The sequence below is a fragment of the Squalius cephalus genome (assembly GCF_949319135.1).
Source record: "Squalius cephalus genome assembly, chromosome: 17".
Taxonomy (NCBI): domain Eukaryota; kingdom Metazoa; phylum Chordata; class Actinopteri; order Cypriniformes; family Leuciscidae; genus Squalius; species Squalius cephalus.
Window position 1 is genome coordinate 9,059,544 of NC_137138.1, and position 19,298 is coordinate 9,078,841.

The 19,298-nt window shown below is 39.3% G+C and overlaps 1 protein-coding gene across 1 annotated transcript in view; it reads right to left on the minus strand.

Moving 5' to 3' along the window:
- The window catches only part of arhgap24 (Rho GTPase activating protein 24), a 119,138-nt gene extending 118,169 nt beyond the window's left edge, over positions 1-969 (minus strand). Inside the window, exon 1 of the mRNA XM_079898407.1 lies at positions 948-969. The gene's annotated coding sequence lies outside the window, so the exon portion shown is untranslated. The remainder of the gene's footprint in view (positions 1-947) is intronic.
- Positions 970-19,298: the final 18,329 nt, after the last annotated feature.

Consider the following 19,298-nt stretch of genomic DNA (forward strand, 5'->3'; position numbering starts at 1 on the left):
TTTGGATCTGAATGTAGTTTTGGATCCAGGTGTAGATTTAAATATGGATTTGAATCTGAATTCGGATCTAAACATAGTTTTTGATCCGGGTCTAGAATACAATGTGGATCTGAATCTGAATTTGGATCTGAATCTGGATATGAATATAGTTTTGGATCTGGGTCTAAATTTAAATGTGGATTTAAATCTGAATTCAGATCTGAATCTAGTTTCGAACATAGTTTTGGATCCGGGTCTAGATTTAAATGTGGATTTGAACCTGAATTTGGATCTCAATATGGATCTGAACTTATTTTTGCATCTGCTTTTGGGTATGGATCTGGGTCTATAGATTAGAATGTGGATTTGTACCTGAATTTGGATCTCAATATGGATCTGAACTTATTTTTGCATCTGCTTTTGGGTATGGATCTGGGTCTATAGATTAGAATGTGGATTTGTACCTGAATTTGGATCTTGATCTGAATGAAATCTGACTCATACTAAGCATTTGATAATAAATAAAACCTGGTACAGTCTGTAATGATGCACGGTTCCTATTATTTTGTGGGTTTTTTTATACGTGTTGTTTATATAAGACTATATATTGCTGTGCTGTTTTAACAGAAAAAAAAAAACAGCATATTGAAGACTTAGGCATCTGGAAAACCTTATTTATTCAGTCAGTAAAAAGTAGCAAGTAAAAATAAAAACCTTAACTTGTGGTTGCAATTATCACTCTGACCTGCTTTTATGGCCCATTACGTTTGAACATCTAACCCTTTAAAATCTAACTTAAAAGTATTTTTGGAGCTGTTATTCTGGGCAGATGCCTCCGATTTTAATGCAATATGATACTGTGCAAACTCACACCACTGATCAGGTCGATTTAAGCTACACTGGCTTTAAAGTATAATAAAAAAAGCATTCATATCTTTATCATGATTAGAACAATTAAAAACATTAACCTTTTTCTGTATCCAGATGGAAATCAGCCTCGCTTCATTGGCGCAGTGTGCCGTCCACTCAAGAGGTTCCAGATCTCTGTGTCATAATTAATCATGGTGGTTATGTTGGGCAGCCATGCTGGATGAAGTCACCCACCGTGCAACAGCTGCTGATATTCTATTTCCTACAATGCACAAGGAGAGACAGAGGTCACAGCGCTTACTGGGATCATCAAACTGTTGCCGTGGTGACGACCACTGGAAAGTCTGACTCATCATGGAAGGTTTGAATTTTTTAACTTTTGAGGCACAAAGATTCATTATTTATTGAACACCATTTGTACTCATTAGACCCATGGCTATATTAACTTTGACATGGAGCCTTCGGGATGCCCTCTAGTGTTACTACGAATATGCTTATATAATGTGCAAACAATAAGTTGAACTTTCTTACTCTGTTAAGTAATATAACTGGAAAGTTTGGTGTGTCAAGTGACACTGAAGTGGGGATTTCTGACTCCTTGAAAGATATGTACTGTTATTGAAATCTGCAGACCCAAATAGATTAAGTGTAACAAAACAAGGTGTTTTCTTTCCACTAGTCTTCTTTCCATGTTATGGAAGCCAAAAAATTAGCTCAAAGAACTTTTCTGATTTTCTTTTAATTCATCAGTATCAATTGGCCCTATAAATGCAACCGCATGGTTCAGACCTGCAGAGGCTTCACCAGGCTCATTTCTTGTGTCCAGAACAGTTGGCCAGGTTCACAGTTTGTGGACGGATGGGGGAGAGCATGCAAACACATGGCATGTTTGTTCAGGGCATGCGTCTTTGTAATTGGACGCTAAAATAATAGATGCTTTCCTGCTACCAGTCAGGTTAAAAGACCTTTAGCAGGGCTGTGTGCCATTCAGCAATAAACTAAGAGCTGTAAGTATATATATATATACAGTATATATATATAGTTAAGTCACCTTCATTTATATAGGTCTTTTTACAATACAGATTGTTTCAAAGCAGCTTTACAGTGACAATAAACAAAGATTGTTTTGGCTGTATGCAGCTCTAGAAGAAAGTCATTGTCTAGCTTGAGTATGTGTTTAATTTATTCATTTCTGTTGTAAAAATCATTAGTTATTAACTTAGGGGTCGCTTACACGACACCATTTTCAACTGAAAACAGAAAATTTTTAATGCGTCCTGGCTGTTCATTTACATGACATTGGTGGCCTGAGAACGCAAACTTAATTAAATAATTATTTATATAATTATTTTTATATGAATATTCACATTTCAGATATGAATCTTTCATATTTTAACTCACAACAATATGGTTGACAATTTGTGGGGGTGTAGAGCAAAATTAAAATGTAATAAAATTTTAATATTTTTAAAATGTTTATTATATTTTACAGTTTATAGTACATACCAGCAAATAAATAGATCATTACATGAAACTATGTTTTGTTGTAAAACTTGTCTTAGTAAATATTTGGTGTAATGAAATCCCTCTCTTGAGAAATCAGTAAATCTCTTCTCCTTTTATTCAAATTCATTTTCATCTAACATGCTACATTTAATAATTTATTACTTGATTTCTTTAATTCAGAATTTTTGCCCGCCCAGACACATACTATTACAGAGAAAATCCCCAGGTCAGAGGTCATGATGTCCAACATGCGTGTGTGATGGTTCCCTGGACATATCTTGAAAAACTGTTTTTTCTTTTAGAATGATAAACACAAGACCTTGTTGACCTTTTGATGAACAACCATAAGCATCCGTTCCACCAGCTGTAAACATCACAAATCGTGTCGCTGTTCCCATGTGCAAATGTTTTCCTGCGTGTGCGTGTCTGTCCGAAGATTCGTCCATTTCTCACAAACTCTGAGCCCCAGGGCAGTAACCTTACTGTCTTTGCGATGGGACATTCACAGTGTTGAAGTCAGGTCAGGTCAGAGGTCAAAACAGACCCTTATAAATTGTGCCGGGGAACAGTAGGGAAAATACTGCTGAGAACGGAACTCGTGAGAGATGTTTGTCCCTTCGAGATGAACCTCCATGTTTACCCAAGCTGGGAGTAGAGAGGAATCTGCTTGTGTGGTGATAGTTTCTGTGTTGACACATTCCACAGTTTCTGAGCTCTCTCATGTCCTGACACATGAAATAGATAGACTCCATCTCTGCTGGGGGTTTTGAATGCTAATGTTTCATAAAAGTCAAAATAGAAGTGTTTTATTCATTTAACAGGAATGAGATAGCAAGGTTTAAAAAAAAGAAAGAAAGAAGGTCCTAATATAGAACCTTGAGGGACTCCAGAGGGACACCTCAACAACAGCAAAGGATATCTAAGAACTCGGATATGAATCTGGTTCTGATTTAGATCTTGCTTTGGTTTCCGTATCTGGTTTTGGATCTGGATCTAAATCTGAATTTAGTTCTGAATTAAATCCAGCAGAATAACATTTCTAAAAAATGGGCTAAAGACATTGCTGCTATGGGTGATGTGGGTGGTTGCCAGGGAGTCTGCAGTTGCTAAGTTATTCTGAAGGACTTTTGGCCTGTTTTTATGCAGTTGCAAAGGCAATATGGGTGTTCTGATTTCTAGCCAAAGTCAAAAGAGTCCCATGCTGAGTCTCTATTATATTCTTTAACTTAAAGTCCCCTTTTAGCACCTTTTTATATCTCTGACAAACCGAAAGTCAGTCGGTTCCAATAGAGTTACGGGAGATGGAGAATTTGCAAATCTGCTTTAAGCTTCAGATGCATTTGAACTTTTGCAGCTAAGAACGTATGCGACTTCTAGTTGGGAATAATTTAATCAAAATTGTGAGATTAGTCAAGAACAAAGTAAAAATATTCACCACTAAATGTCAGAGATATAGAAAGGAGGGTTAAAGGGGTTCAAATCTGTCATCATTTACCCTCTAGTTGTTCCAAACCTGTATGAATTTCTTTCTTCTGCTGAAAGAATACAAAAGAAGGTATTTTGAAGAGTCATGTGTATGTCGGTAACCAAACAGTTGTTCGACCCCATTAAATGCTATAGTTGGTTTTTTTTCTCCATACTATGGAAGTCAATGAGGCCCATCAACTATTTGATTACCCATATTCCTCAAAATATCTTCTTTTGTCTTCAACAGATTTGAAACTACTTGAGGGTGATTAAATAATGAACAAACTTTCATTTTTTGTTGAACTATACCTTTAAGTCTGTTGGATTTTTACCCATTTATTGAGTTGAGGTGAGCGACCAGTTTCTGACTCTTATTTCCACCAGACTACAAGTGTGAAAATTGGGCTTGAGTTGGCATAAAAGGCTCCAACATCAAATAGAGTTCATTTTCAATGATTAATTCAACTAATGAGGATTTACAGGGGTTTTGGGGTGTCTTAAGAAAGTATCTGAGTTAGGTCCGCTGACAGATCAGGCATGCTAGGACAAGCATGGGACTTGAGTATCAAAGCCGAGGGGTTTGCTCGCGCTGACAGGTGCTGTCAGGGGTCATCACCCTCAGTTGGTTTTATGACCGTCTTATTTTGAGTATTTTTTAAAGTGTTTCAGAAAACAATCTAGTAGCTTAGTAGCTCATTTAGTTTTTCGACAACTTTTTTTTTTTTTTGCAAAAGTCTGCATCCTCCATCTGGGAATCGTAAAATGAGACAAACTTCAAAATTAAGGAAGACAAACAAATACGTAAATTGTCCAATGATTTTACATGCATGTGGCAAGCAAAAGCAGGGCTGCATTATGAATTTATGCTTAACCAAAAATATATAAACATGACAAAATATATATAAATATCTAATTTATTAAATTAACTTTACCCCATTTTCTTTACTTCTCTCTCCAGCACACACACACACACACACACACACACACATACACGCACACAAAAAGTATTAATCATTATAAACAATATATTATGCAAGGTCATGTTGGGTGGGTTGCTATTTGTCAGAGCTCTAGAGGGAAAAAGTTATAGTGAAGAACGAGATTATGAAGAATATTTCTTGGACATTAGTGCCCTCCAGTGGCCAGAATGTCTCTGTCTGAATGCATCTGTACTGTACATACTGTACACTATGCTGGTCAAAAGTATGGGGTCAGGTTTTTTATTGTTAAATCAATCAAAAGTGACAGTAAAGACATTAGTAATGTTACAAAATATTTATTTTTCAAATAAATGTTTTTTTTTTGTTACCTTCCTATTCATCAAAGGACCATTCAATTGTTAAGGTTTCCACAAAATTATTAAGCAGCACAAATAATATTATTTGAGCTGAAAATCAGCATATTATAATGATTTCTGAAGGACCATGTGACACTGAAGACTGGAGTAATGATGCTGAAAATTCAGCTTTGCATCACGGGAATAAATTAAAATTTAAAATATATGAAAATGGAAAACAGTTAATTTAAATTGTAATAATATTTCACAATATTACTGTTTTTCTATATTTTGATCAAAAAAATGCTGAGCATACGAAACCACTTTCAAAAATATTTTAAACCGTTACAGAAACCGAACTTTTGAACAGTAGCGTTTGTTCCTGGTGTATGAACACCTCATTACATGGTTGTGTGAGAGTGAAGATAAAACATGTTTTTTAATAGATTGTAGTTTACAGTTGAGTTACTGTAATTTCCTCAGTGTTTATAATGTCAACTCACTTGTCGATTGTTTTGACACGGCTGGTATTTCCACTGATAAAAACTGACCGTTTAATTGTTTGTTTTAATTTTTTCTGAACTACCTCACTGTTTATATTAAGGCCAATGGACTTTATTTTGTCAAGATTTTACTTAGCATTTAAGGTTTATGAGATAGGTCCTGCAACTTTTCTCCATTTTTTATATGTTTTCACTGTATTTTTATCACAATTTGCCTTCAATAGTTCTTATAATTTGGTTTTGCAATGACCAATGATTTTCTTTAAAAATAAAATGCGCATTTATCTCTGAAAATTGTAGATAATTTCCTCAGACATAATGAGCTGTTTGTGTGTTTCATCATGTTTGTGAAATGATTGTTTTCTTTCCGGACAGATAACAGTCAGTGATGAGAACAACAGCACCGCTCGCACGCTCACACACCCCATGCTAAGACAGGAGGGAAAAAACACTGACATCTACATTATTCTGTGATATGATATGTTGATCTGCCCAAACAGTGATAAGAAGCCAGTGTCTCTTATAAAAACAAAGAAAATTGAAAACATCAATATTTGCTTCTATTATGTGACGGGATGTCAGAAAATAGAAAGAAAAGGTGTAGAACCATCATATAGAATAGACTGATTATTACATACTAAAAGACACACGCAGGTTAAAATAACCCAGAACATTTATCACTGAAAAACAGATGTGTTAAATTCTCTTGAATAACATTATATTCAGTTATGGGTGGGATCTGAAAGGAAAACAATTCAGTTTGACAGAAACAAATTATACAGTATTTGAATTAAATGTAATTTGTGATGTGTACAATTTTTTTATTATTATTTCTAAAAATTGCTAAAAGTAATCTCCTATCTACTTATTTAGTTATCTATTTATTCAGTTAAGAATCTTCCACTAAAGAAAATTTAACTTAAAGCGGATTAAGAAAAATGTACACTATCGTTCAGAAAGTTTTTTTACATTTTTTTTTTTAAAGAAATTAATGCTTTTATTCAGCAAGCACACATTAAGTTGGTCAGTAGTAAGAGTAAAGACATTTATATTACAAAAAAAAAGTAACACAAAACGCTGTTCTTTTGAACTTTCAGTTAAAAGAATCCTGAAAAAAAATTGTTTCCACAAAAATATTAAGCAGCGCAACTGTTATCAGCATTGATAATGATAAGAAATGTTTCTTGAGCAGCAAATCAGCATATTAGAATTATTTCTGAAGGATTATGTGACACTGAAGACTGGAGTAATGATGGATAACTCATTACAAGTAACTTGAGTTACGTAATCAGATTACTTTTTCAAGTAACTAGTAAAGTAACATTACTTTTTCAAATAAGTAACACAAGTTACTTTGTTTTCTCATTTATTGACTGACAGCTCTCCTGTCCTCATGTTGAGACAAATCGAAGTGCAGAGGTGTTGTGTGTTTGTGTGTGTGTGTGTGTGTAAAAATGATGGTTATTGTAGTTCTAGACTGAATGTGAGTGTGCATTTACTCATCTCACTTGCACAAAAAAAAAAGATTCAATATTTCTCAAAATGAATAAAATCAGTGACTATCAGTGACAGAGACAATAACTAAATAAGTTAAATAAAACATAAATTTGTATGCATTTAATCTCAATTTATTGACCAATGTACTTGCTTCTGACCTTCGATGATTCAGTTAAACCATAAGAAAAAATTACTATAATTTTTTTTATTATTATTATTATTGGTAAAGTCAGTGTTAAACTTTTTTTCTCCTTCAACCTATTCTTCTGTTATCCAGAATAACAGCAGTTGAAAGGTTTGTTTGAGCATCTACTGTACTCTACTGTACACGCGTGAATCTGCATTCCCTTCAGCCTGAGGTTTATTATTTCACCTTTGGTATGAAAGGGTCTTTACAATTGCCCAAAAATATAACTTTTTTGTTATAAAAAAAAAAAAAACAAGCCAAGTACAGGTGGAAAAAAAAGTAACGCAAAAGTAACGTAATGCATTACTTTTCTAAGAAAGTAACTAAGTAATGTATTACTCATGCATTAGGAAATGTTACAGACGAAATATGAATGTTTATAGATTATAAAGTTTTTACAGTAAATTAGACTACTGTCAAATCAAATAAGCTTTTGTTCAACAATTTCAGCTAATATGTTGAATATATAGTATAGTATGTTTGTCGAAAATAAAGTAGGTATATTGAATTATCAACTAAGATGATATTATAGTGTTTGTTCCAATTCAAACTAATGAATCCTTAACTTTTAATGATAAAATGTATGCTTTTTACAAAGAAAGATAGCACTTGAAATATTGTTAAAATTGTAATTGTTGTTGATTTACATGTGAAAACTGTTTAATAGCAAAAAAATACAAACAAAGATGTAAATAAAATCTTAATAGGTCAATATAAGCCTTCTCGTTAAATTATTTATTATTGTATTATAAGTGACAAATTTGGGGAGAGGATCAATATTCCAAAACTTTCTGTAAATACAGTATGAGAATTAACTGCACAATTACTAGAAATGTTTACCTTGGATATTATACAATTTGCATGCATACAACATTTGTGGAAAAAGATTTTTCCAACTCTAACTTTGAACCAATTCTCTAGAATGGCCCATATAGCCTATTTGAACAGGATTTGTTTCCAGGTATGACTATGTACTCAAAATGTGCTTTTGACTTTCATTTATATTTGGATTACATAAATACATATATATATTTTTATATTGTCCTCGCATTCTTTCTTGTGGTTCCCTCTCAGTCACATTCCTAACTGAAAGGCTCATTATGCAGCTCATTATGTGGGTCATTGTCTTCTCAGGTGTGAATCAGAGCATAATTCATGATCATTCACGCCACCACGCATATTGCCTTTCCAAACAAAAAGTGTCTTACAAAATTTAAATCAGTGTATTGTTTTATGTGAATGAGTAGGCAGGATGATTTTCACATCACTTTGAAGCAAAAACTAGGCGAAAACATCCATTAGTCAAAAGTCTTGTGGACACATATTTAGTATGTGTTTTGTGGCCTTATTTCAGAAACTTTATTTTTGTTTTTTTTAATAACCATGCATAAACATTATTCTCTCAAAAATACAAATGTACATACATGTTGCTCACATATTATGGAAGCCGTTTGTGCTGAATAGAGTGTAATGACACATTTTCCATTAATATGTGTGTAAGCAACTGTATGGAAATGTCAGGGCATGTCAAAAACATCTCAAGGACCCCAAGAACACCTTAGACCCTTAAGGGTTAAGTCGTGACCGGTTTGTGTGCAGAAATGTTGGCTTCAAAGCCACTTCGAGACATTATTTCAAGATGCTGTAGGCCTGTGGAATTCCAAACATCTAATCAATTTCTCGTCTGCGTATTTATTTCTAAATTTAGACATCCTATTCATTGTTGTTGAAGTGGACGACCCAGACATCGCTTCATTTCTGTGAAGGTTGTGACCTAACAGTTATTCGGGTTACCGTTATGCACTTCGCCCAGGCTAATAAACAACCTGTTGCCGTCGAAATATCAACACGGCCCGTTGGCGTAAATCAGGCGTATTTACGAGGTGCTTTGTACACCTTTGTTTCTGAAGGGCGATGTTGACGTGTTAGGAGTCAGATAAAGGGTATTTCTCACCAACTCCTTCCTGTTTTTCCGAACAAGGCCTTTGTTTGGCAGCAGGACTCCTGCTCCTCAGTTCTCAGGGGAATGATGAACCGCTACATTCGTGCCTGAGTGAAGCATAGCAGATCTGTGTTATCAGAGACCTCTCTCTCTCTCTCTCTCTCTCTCTCTCTCTCTCTCTCTCTTGTTGTCTGTCTCTCCGTCAGCATGTTTCATGTCTTGACCGGGTCATGGTCACACATTTTCCTAATGAAAAAACTAATAATATTAACCACAGTTCTCCTTCTTTTCACTTGTACATTTCCGGCCAAAAGTTTGGAATAATTACGATTTTTTATGTTTTTGAAAGAAAGAAGTCTCTCATGCTCACTAAGGCTGCATTTATTTAAAATAAATAAATAAATGTAAAATATTACAATTAAAAAAAAAATTGTTTTATTTTTTAATACATTGTCAAATGTATTTTATTCCTGTGATGCAAAGTATACACAGAAATATACACAAAAAATATCAGGCTGCAAAAACGGACAATATTAATAGGTAATTGAAAATAATTGAGAAGCAAACCAGCATATTAGAATGATTTCTGAAGGATAATGTGACACCGAAGACTGGAATAATGATGCTGAAAATTCAGCTTTGCCATCCCAGGAATAAATTACATTTTTAAATAAATTTTAAATATTTCACAATGTTACTGTTTTTACTATATGTTTGATCAAGAAAATGCAGCTTTAAGTGAGCATTCTTTCAAAAACATTAAAAAACCTTGTTGACTCTAAAGGTTTGAATGGTTAACAGATACATTTTGTTGAAATGTACTGCAATAAATTATGTATTATCATAATATTGTGTAAAAGTGCTAAAGGATGTTCACTGTCACATATGTAACATGTCAGAGAATTGAGTTTTAGATTGAGGTCCTGATTCATCTTTGTGTGTGTGTGTGTGTGTGTGTGTGTGTGTGTGTGTGCGCGCGTGTGTGTGTGTATGTGTGTGTGTATGTGTGTGTGTGTGTGTAGGGGGGGGGGGGGTCCTGATAACCCTACGTTATTGGGACAAAAAGTCCCCAGAAAGATAGTAATATCCAACGTGATCTCATGAGAATACGTGTGTATTTTTACGTAAAGTGTAGTTCTACCAAACGTACATTTACTTACGTTTTATACGCACAAAAACGTATAATACTGACGTATTTACAGCACTAAAACGTAAAAATATTTACGTATTGACAGCACAAAAACGTAAATTATTTACGTATGAACAACTCTACCGACGTACAAATTTGTACAGTATTCCTATGCATTCAAATCGTGGCATTAATGTTTTGACTCTATTGCATTCAATTGTCTTATCAATTACGTTTTCAGTCGGATTTATTAAATGGAGTTTACTCAAGAAATAATAACATTTCGCTCTGTTCGTGCCATCTGCTGCAAACTCGTTTCGGAGGATTAGCCTACATGCTGTTAAACAAGACTATACTTTAAAACCTTTAAAATACCTTCTTTAATCGTTTAACCATTTTGTAATATTTAGTTTATTTACCGTGAGACACAAATGAACCATAATACATCAACCCAACATAAATTCACAAAAGACATCAATTTTATTAGCTTGATATAATCCAAATCTTTAGAATCCATACGTTTGCAAGGAAGAGATCCAAATTCAGCCCTTTATCCAGTGATCTTCATCTCCATTCTCAGCAGCGACCGTAAATGTCAAATCCCGCGCTCGTGATTAATTCAAATTCAAAAATTGCGCCCTCAAGAAGAAGCGTTACGACATGTTTTACGGCAGTGATATCAAACGCTCATTGGCTCTCGCCAGTTCGTCACAAATTGCGACATGCCATGTTCCAGTCGGTAAACTACATTTGAAATGGAGAAGCGCGCGCGCCTTCACACAGAGCGAAGCCGGATTAACATTTTCATGGATTAATAACTTAAATTTGCTCTGTACCTCATTCAAAACTATTATATACTGACAGAGAGGACCGCGACTGCAACACATCGTCATGTGAACGACTTTTGGTACAGGTGTTGTGCCGAATTTTGACCCCCTGCCAAATTATTACCAGGGGAAGTAATATTCAATTATTCGTTGAAGTCAGTACTGATTGCCTAATCCTAACCCCACCCCTAATTTTAACCCCTCCCCCACAACTAATCCTAAACCTACCAATACTAGGGGGGTAATAATTTGGTGAGGGTCGAAATTCGGCACTACACCGGTTTTGACATTTTCGCAATAAATAAATTATTGTGATTACTTAGTATGTTGTTTTTCTTCATAATTGTAAAAGTTTTAAGAAATAGTTATGGGTAGGTTTAGGGGTAGGAGTAGGATTAGCTGCTCAAAATATCTTTTAATGCTATATTGTTATAAAATTGACGTTTTATCCTTTTTATATTCAGTATAAAATGGGTAACATTATGTTTAGGTTTGGGAGTAGGGTTAAGGGATCTTCCATTTATCTATAAAACGGTAAAAGGTAAATTATACAGATATCTTTATGATATGAAAGATTCGTAAATATTTAACGTATTTTAGCTGTAAAAACGTAATAATGTTAAGTTTAATTGTTGCAAATACGTCCATATCATACGTTTCAGCATCTATCTGTCACGGTTCATAAATCCATTGTCTTCTTCTTGTCTCGTGTTCTGTTGTCATGTGTGTGTGTGTGTTGTGCATTGATTGTGTGGGCGGGTCGTCTGATCAGCGATCATTAACAATTAAGCTCATCACTCCCGTCACCAGCTGCAGCTCATCTCATCACCCCATAAATACTCACCACCTTCTCATTTCCCCTGTCAGATCGTTGTATGTGGTTCCCGGTTGTGTTCCCAGTCTTCGTGTCGAGTTTGTGCCTGCCTTGTTCCTGTTCTGTTCGTGTTCCATTGGATTCTGGATTATTCGTCACCTGGGAGACTCACCGCACCACTTCACTGTCTGCACTGGATCATCTGACCATCGGGGTCCCTGCGTTGCCATCCTGTGTCCCAGCTGTTGTTTGTTCATTGTTCTGCCTTCTCAATAAATGAGTACACTTGCAATTGCTTCCTCATCTTTTACCGTTACAGAACGATCTGACCCTAAGCATGGAAGCAGCGAGTGGTCCTTCCAATCCTATGGAGGATTTCCTGAATCAATGCATGAAGAGGATGGACACGCAGGAGAAGAATCTCCATGAGACAGCTCGCGCTGTTCAGGCTCTGGTAACGCAGGTGTCCGGGCTCACCCAGCAGCTACAACAACCACAGGTTCCCGCTGCGCCACCCGCACCGCCGATTCCCCCACCACCACCAGCGGACCCATCCCAGTCAGAGCCCCGCCTGCCGGTTCCGGAGGCTTACGCAGGTGAACCCAATTACTGCCGATCCTTTCTGACCAGATGCTCTATGCATTTTTCTCTGCAGCCCCGGACTTTCCACGACGAGCGAACCAAGGTCGCGTTTGTTCTGGCGCTCCTGACTGGGAAAGCGGCGCTTTGGGGAACGGCGGTGTGGGAGAATCAGGAAGAATGCTGCTCCTCGTTCCAAAGGCTCTCCGAAGAAATGAAGCTGGTGTTCGACCGCTCCGTGTCCGGACGCGAGGCTGCCAGAGTACTAGCCGACCTTCAGCAAGGAGAGAGATCGGTATCTGACTTTTCGATCGAGTTTCGGACTCTGGCAGCCGAGAGCCAATGGAACGAGGAGGCGCAGTGGGACATGTTCCTGCATGGGCTGGCTGACCGCGTCCAACGAGAGATCTACGCCATGGACCTCCCGGCCAGATTGAGTGATCTCATTGCCCTGGCGATAAGAGTGGATGGTCGTCTTTCTCGAGCTGATCGACGTCTTCAGTCCCAGCGGGTCCCAGGAGGGATCGAGGGACCACGATCCAGAGAGAGGGACGCGGTCGGCCCCGTCGAAGATCACGAGCCCATGCAGGTGGGTCGAGCCCGGCTTTCCCGGGAGGAGAAGGAAAGGCGGAGATCCCAGGGCCTTTGCATGTACTGTGGAAGAGCGGGACACTTTGCTTACAACTGTCCGTTAAAAGGCCCAGCCCGGCAGTAAATATGAGGCTACTGTCGGGTGGGATCTCTGCCGAGAAGACCTCATCCACATCTACTTTCCTCCCGGTAAGGCTCCGATGGTCCTCTCACCGTCACGACTGTCGAGCACTTCTGGACTCTGGGGCTGAAGGTAATTTCATGGACTACACTTTTGCACTCAGGTTACAAATTCCTCTCAGATCCCTCACTCATCAGATTGCAGTACACGCACTCAACGGTCAAGAACTCCCCACCATTTCACTTGCCACCGAAGACATCACCCTCATCACATCAGGCAACCACACCGAAACCATCTCCTTTTACATCATGGACACTCCCCTTGCACCCGTCGTCCTTGGTCATCCCTGGCTCACCCGTCATAACCCCAAAGTGGACTGGTCATCTCAGTCTGTGTCTTCGTGGAGTAGCTTTTGTCATAAGTCTTGTCTAGTGTCTGCCTGTCCGTCTGTTTCTGTCCCTGTGTTTCAGGAGGAGACAGTGGAGTTATCTAACGTGCCCGTGGAGTACCTGGACCTGAAGGAGGTGTTCAGTAAGTCTCGGGCTGCTTCTCTTCCTCCGCATCGTCCCTATGATTGTGCTATAGAGTTATTACCAGGTACGTCTCCGCCTAAGGGCAAGTTATATTCACTCTCGGTTCCGGAGAGAGAGGCCATGGAGAAATACATTTCTGATTCTCTAGCAACGGGGTTCATCCGCCCTTCCTCTTCTCCAGCGGGGGCGGGGTTCTTTTTTGTGGGGAAGAAGGATGGGTCGCTGCGACCTTGTATTGACTACCGGGGGTTGAACAACATCACGGTAAAGAATACTTATCCTTTGCCGTTGATGTCTTCAGCTTTCGAGAGGTTGCAGGGAGCATCTATCTTTACGAAATTGGATTTACGTAACGCTTATCATTTGGTCCGCATCAGGGAGGGGGATGAGTGGAAGACCGCTTTTAACACCCCCAGGGGGCACTTTGAATACTTGGTTATGCCTTTCGGCCTTTCCAACTCCCCAGCGGTCTTCCAGGCACTTGTCAATGACGTGTTACGAGACATGGTCGATCAGTTCATTTATGTCTACCTGGATGACATATTGATTTTTTCTTCGTCTCTCCAGGAACATGTGCAACACGTCCGACAAGTGCTTCAGAGGTTGCTAGAGAATGGGCTTTTTGTCAAGGCGGAGAAATGCGTTTTTCATGCACAGTCTGTTCCTTTCTTAGGTTACATCATCTCGGTTGAGGGAATGCGCATGGATCCTGACAAGGTTAAGGCTGTGGTGGATTGGCCAAACCCAGATTCCCGTAAGGCCCTACTGAGGTTCCTGGGGTTCGCCAATTTTTACCGGCGTTTCATTCGCAACTTCAGCCAACTAGCCGCGCCTCTGACCGCCTTGACCTCCCCCAGTACTACGTTCAGGTGGTCAGACGCAGCCTCGGCTGCGTTTGCCAAACTGAAGGGTTGCTTTGTTTCAGCCCCTATTCTGATAACCCCTGATCCATCACGTCAGTTCGTGGTGGAGGTCGATGCGTCAGAGGTGGGGGTAGGTGCAGTGTTATCCCAGCGTTCTCCTTCAGACGACAAGATGCATCCTTGCGCGTTTTTGTCACATCGTTTATCCCCTGCCGAGCGTAATTATGACATTGGCAACAGGGAGTTGTTGGCAGTCAAGTTAGCATTGGAGGAGTGGCGCCACTGGTTAGAAGGGTCGGGGGTACCTTTTATCGTCTGGACCGATCACAAGAATTTGGAATACATTCGGACTGCTAAAAGATTGAACTCCAGGCAGGCTCGGTGGGCTCTTTTTTTCGGTCGTTTTGACTTTACTCTCTCGTACCGCCCGGGTTCCAAGAACATCAAACCCGATTCTTTATCGCGCATTTTTGACCGTTCCGAACGCCCGTCTACTCCCGAGTGCATTTTACCAGAGAATCTATTCATCTCTTCACTCAGATGGGAGGTCGAATCGAAGGTCAAGAAGGCCTTAGAAGGGGTAACGCCTCCGACTCGTTGTCCACCGAACCGTTTATTTGTGCCTGAGGGTCTACGGTCCAGCGTTATTCAGTGGGGTCATTGTTCCAATGTGGCTTGCCATCCAGGAGTTAATCGTACTCTATTTTTAGTCAAGCAACGATTCTGGTGGCCTGGTATGGCTCGTAACGTTCACAGTTTTGTTTTGGCTTGTTCAGTCTGCGCCATGGGTAAGACTTCAAATCGACCCCCGGATGGGTTACTTCAACCGCTGCCGGTGCCTTCGAGACCCTGGTCCCATATCGCTCTAGATTTTATCACCGCCCTCCCACCCTCCCAGGGTCACACGGTAGTTTTAACCGTGGTGGACCGGTTCTCGAAGGCGGCCCATTTCATTCCCTTGCCCAAATTACCGTCAGCCAAGGAGACAGCGTTGATCGTCATTGACCACGTCTTTCGGCTTCATGGCCTCCCGACGGACGTGGTTTCTGACAGAGGTCCCCAATTTGTGTCCAAATTTTGGAGAGAGTTTTGTAGACTTCTGGGGGCGACTGTCAGTCTGTCCTCCGGGTTCCATCCCCAGAGCAATGGTCAGACCGAACGAGCCAACCAAGATTTGGAAAGAACGTTGCGATGTGTAGTGTCCAAGAATCCTTCCTCCTGGAGTCAGCAACTGTCTATGGTGGAGTACGCCCACAACACATTGCCAGTGTCATCCACGGGTCTATCACCGTTTGAGTGTAGTGTAGGGTACCAGCCACCTATTTTTCCTAGTCTGGAATCCGAAGTCGCGGTCCCCTCCGCCCACGCCTTTGTCCAGAGGTGTCACCGCACTTGGACTAGAGCCCGTGAGACTTTACTCCAAGTGGGGGCACGCACCAAGGCCAAAGCCGATCGCCACCGGCGTAGGCCTCCCGTATATGTCGTCGGTTCCAAAGTGTGGCTTTCTACTAAGGACATTCCGCTCCGCTCCGTTTCTAATAAACTTGCACCCAAATTCATTGGCCCGTTCTCTGTCACTAAAATCATTAGTCCGGTGACAGTCCGCCTCAATCTTCCTCCAGTGTACAGGAGGATTCATCCCGTCTTTCATGTGTCTAAAATTAAGCCCGTCTTTTTTGCACGCATTAATCCGCCAGCCCCAGTTCCCCCCCCCCCGCCGCGACTCGTAGATGGGGAACCTACTTATTCGGTTAATCGTATTCTGGACTCGAGGCGAAGGGGACGCGGATTTCAGTACTTGGTGGACTGGGAAGGTTACGGTCCGGAGGAGAGAAGTTGGGTACCTGCTAGAGACATTCTGGATCACTCCCTTATCGATGATTACAATTGACAGGTAAGGGAGCCTGGGAACGCCAGGAGGCGTTCCTAGGGAAGGGGGTACTGTCACGGTTCATAAATCCATTGTCTTCTTCTTGTCTCGTGTTCTGTTGTCATGTGTGTGTGTGTGTTGTGCATTGATTGTGTGGGCGGGTCGTCTGATCAGCGATCATTAACAATTAAGCTCATCACTCCCGTCACCAGCTGCAGCTCATCTCATCACCCCATAAATACTCACCACCTTCTCATTTCCCCTGTCAGATCGTTGTATGTGGTTCCCGGTTGTGTTCCCAGTCTTCGTGTCGAGTTTGTGCCTGCCTTGTTCCTGTTCTGTTCGTGTTCCATTGGATTCTGGATTATTCGTCACCTGGGAGACTCACCGCACCACTTCACTGTCTGCACTGGATCATCTGACCATCGGGGTCCCTGCGTTGCCATCCTGTGTCCCAGCTGTTGTTTGTTCATTGTTCTGCCTTCTCAATAAATGAGTACACTTGCAATTGCTTCCTCATCTTTTACTGTTACACTATCCAAACGTACAAAAAGTACGTTTTCTATCTTTGAAAAATACGTATTAATACCTACGTATTAACAATGAGACCAGGCTGTAATATCAGTAATTTTTGACCTTGTATAGGGAAAAATGTTTGGTCCCCATGAGAAAACAGCTTATAAATCATACAAAACGATTATTTTTGAAAAAGTAAAAATGCAGAAAGTTTTCTGAGTGTTTAGAAGTAGGGTTAGGTAGGGGATATAATACACAGTTTGTACAGTATAAAATCGTTATGTACTGTATGCGGAAAGTCCCCCTGTGTGTATGTGTGTGTGCGCGTGTGTGTGTGTGTGTGTGTGTGTGTGTGTGTGTGTGTGTGTGTGTGTGTCTAAAGCAGTGCCATGAAGTCAAAGGTGTCTCATACTTAAGCTCATTGTGGCTTATAGAGGAAAGAATCGTTGTGCCTGTTGAGGAAACAATGCATGAAAAGAAGGAAAATCCTCTAGAAACTGGACTCTAAAAATAAGCTTTGGCAGGAAGGTCAGCTTTTTGGCCATTAAAAACCCTAGGTGGAAATGACTAGGTGGTATATGCTGTTCTATATCAATGTATGACCCAAATGACAGTGAATGTACACATTTCAGGCTGGGCTTAAATATGGGATGTGTTCATGTTTATGAGTTCTATTTACACTGAGACACTTTTTGTCATGTTTTTAGTCTTTTAAGGAACAAAACTAGGTTTTGATTTCACTCAGTGAGACGTCAATAAATTTGTCGTGCGGAAGATATTTTGTTAACCTGCTGCGGTGACGGAAGCGTAACATTCCTCTTTTCCCGTCCTGTCCTGTGGTGACGTGTGTCAGCTGACAAATTCCAGCCGTTTTTGAATCCTGTCCCAGAGGCAGACACAACAACAACAGGAAGTAAGGCCATTTTCACAGGTGTCAGGAAACACAGGAAATAAACAAGTGGGATGCTGGGAAACAGCCTCATATGAGAACTCTGCGAGGTGAGGGATCTTACGGTTATTAATAGTCAGCGGTGGGTATTTTCAGAGCATCTGCTGTAGTTCTGTTCAGGATGAAGACATGTCACTGGGCAGTTTTCATATAGAAACCTCTGTAAAGAGGTTAGAGCATCTGGATGAACTTTAAATACATTTTCAAAGTTTATATTTTATTTTTAAGGGTTTAGAATATTTGTATTTGGTTTTGTATTAGTTGAAATATGTTTAATTGTAAGGGGGGGGGGGAAGTCTAATTACACAATTAAATACAATCTAATACAATTGAGTATTTAATTTATTTAATTATAAATAATTGAATCATTTTTTTCTCTAGCAGTGGTTTTGGATGTTGGTTTTAAGACACTTATAGACAACTCTGTCATGGAAAAAGATTTGTTTTACCTTTTCTGTTTAAAGTTGACTAAATCTATTAATTTTCCTATATACTGTATATACAGTATGTATACACACACACACACACACACACACACACACACACATATATATATATATGAAGAGTTCAGATGCAAAAGCCTCTAAGTGCCATCTGAAATTTTCTTCTAGAATGATCATTTTTATAAAGCTTATATATTTAAGTAATTTCACTTAAATGACAATTAATAGGTAATTTGCATTGCCATTTAAGTGAAATTACTGAACTTAAATATACGAGCTTGATAAAAATTATCATTCTAGAAGAAAATTTCAGATGGCACTTAGAGGCTTTTGCATCTGAACTCTTCATATATATGTGTGTGTGTGTGTATGTGTGTGTGTGTGGGGTGTGTATATATATATATATATATATATATATATATACTGTATATACAGTATATGGGGGAAATAATTATTTGATCACCTGCTGATTTTGTAAGTTCGCCCACTTACAAAGAAATGAAGGGTCTATAATTTTGATGTTTATTTTAACGGATAGAGACAGAATATCAACCAAAAAATCCAGAAAAAAACACATTATATACAGGGTATAAATTGATTTGCATTTCAGTAAGTGAAATAAGTATTTAATCCCCAAGCAAAACATGCCTTAGTACTTGGTGGAGAAACCTTTGGTGGCAAGCACAGAGGTAAGACGTTTTTTGTTGTTAGTTGTATAGGCTAGTTGTAGTCACCAGGTCTGCACACATCTCAGGAAGGATTTTGCTTGCCAACTGAAAGTTTCAGCTCCCTCCACAGGTTTTCTATAGGATTAGGTCTGGAGACCTGCTCCAAGA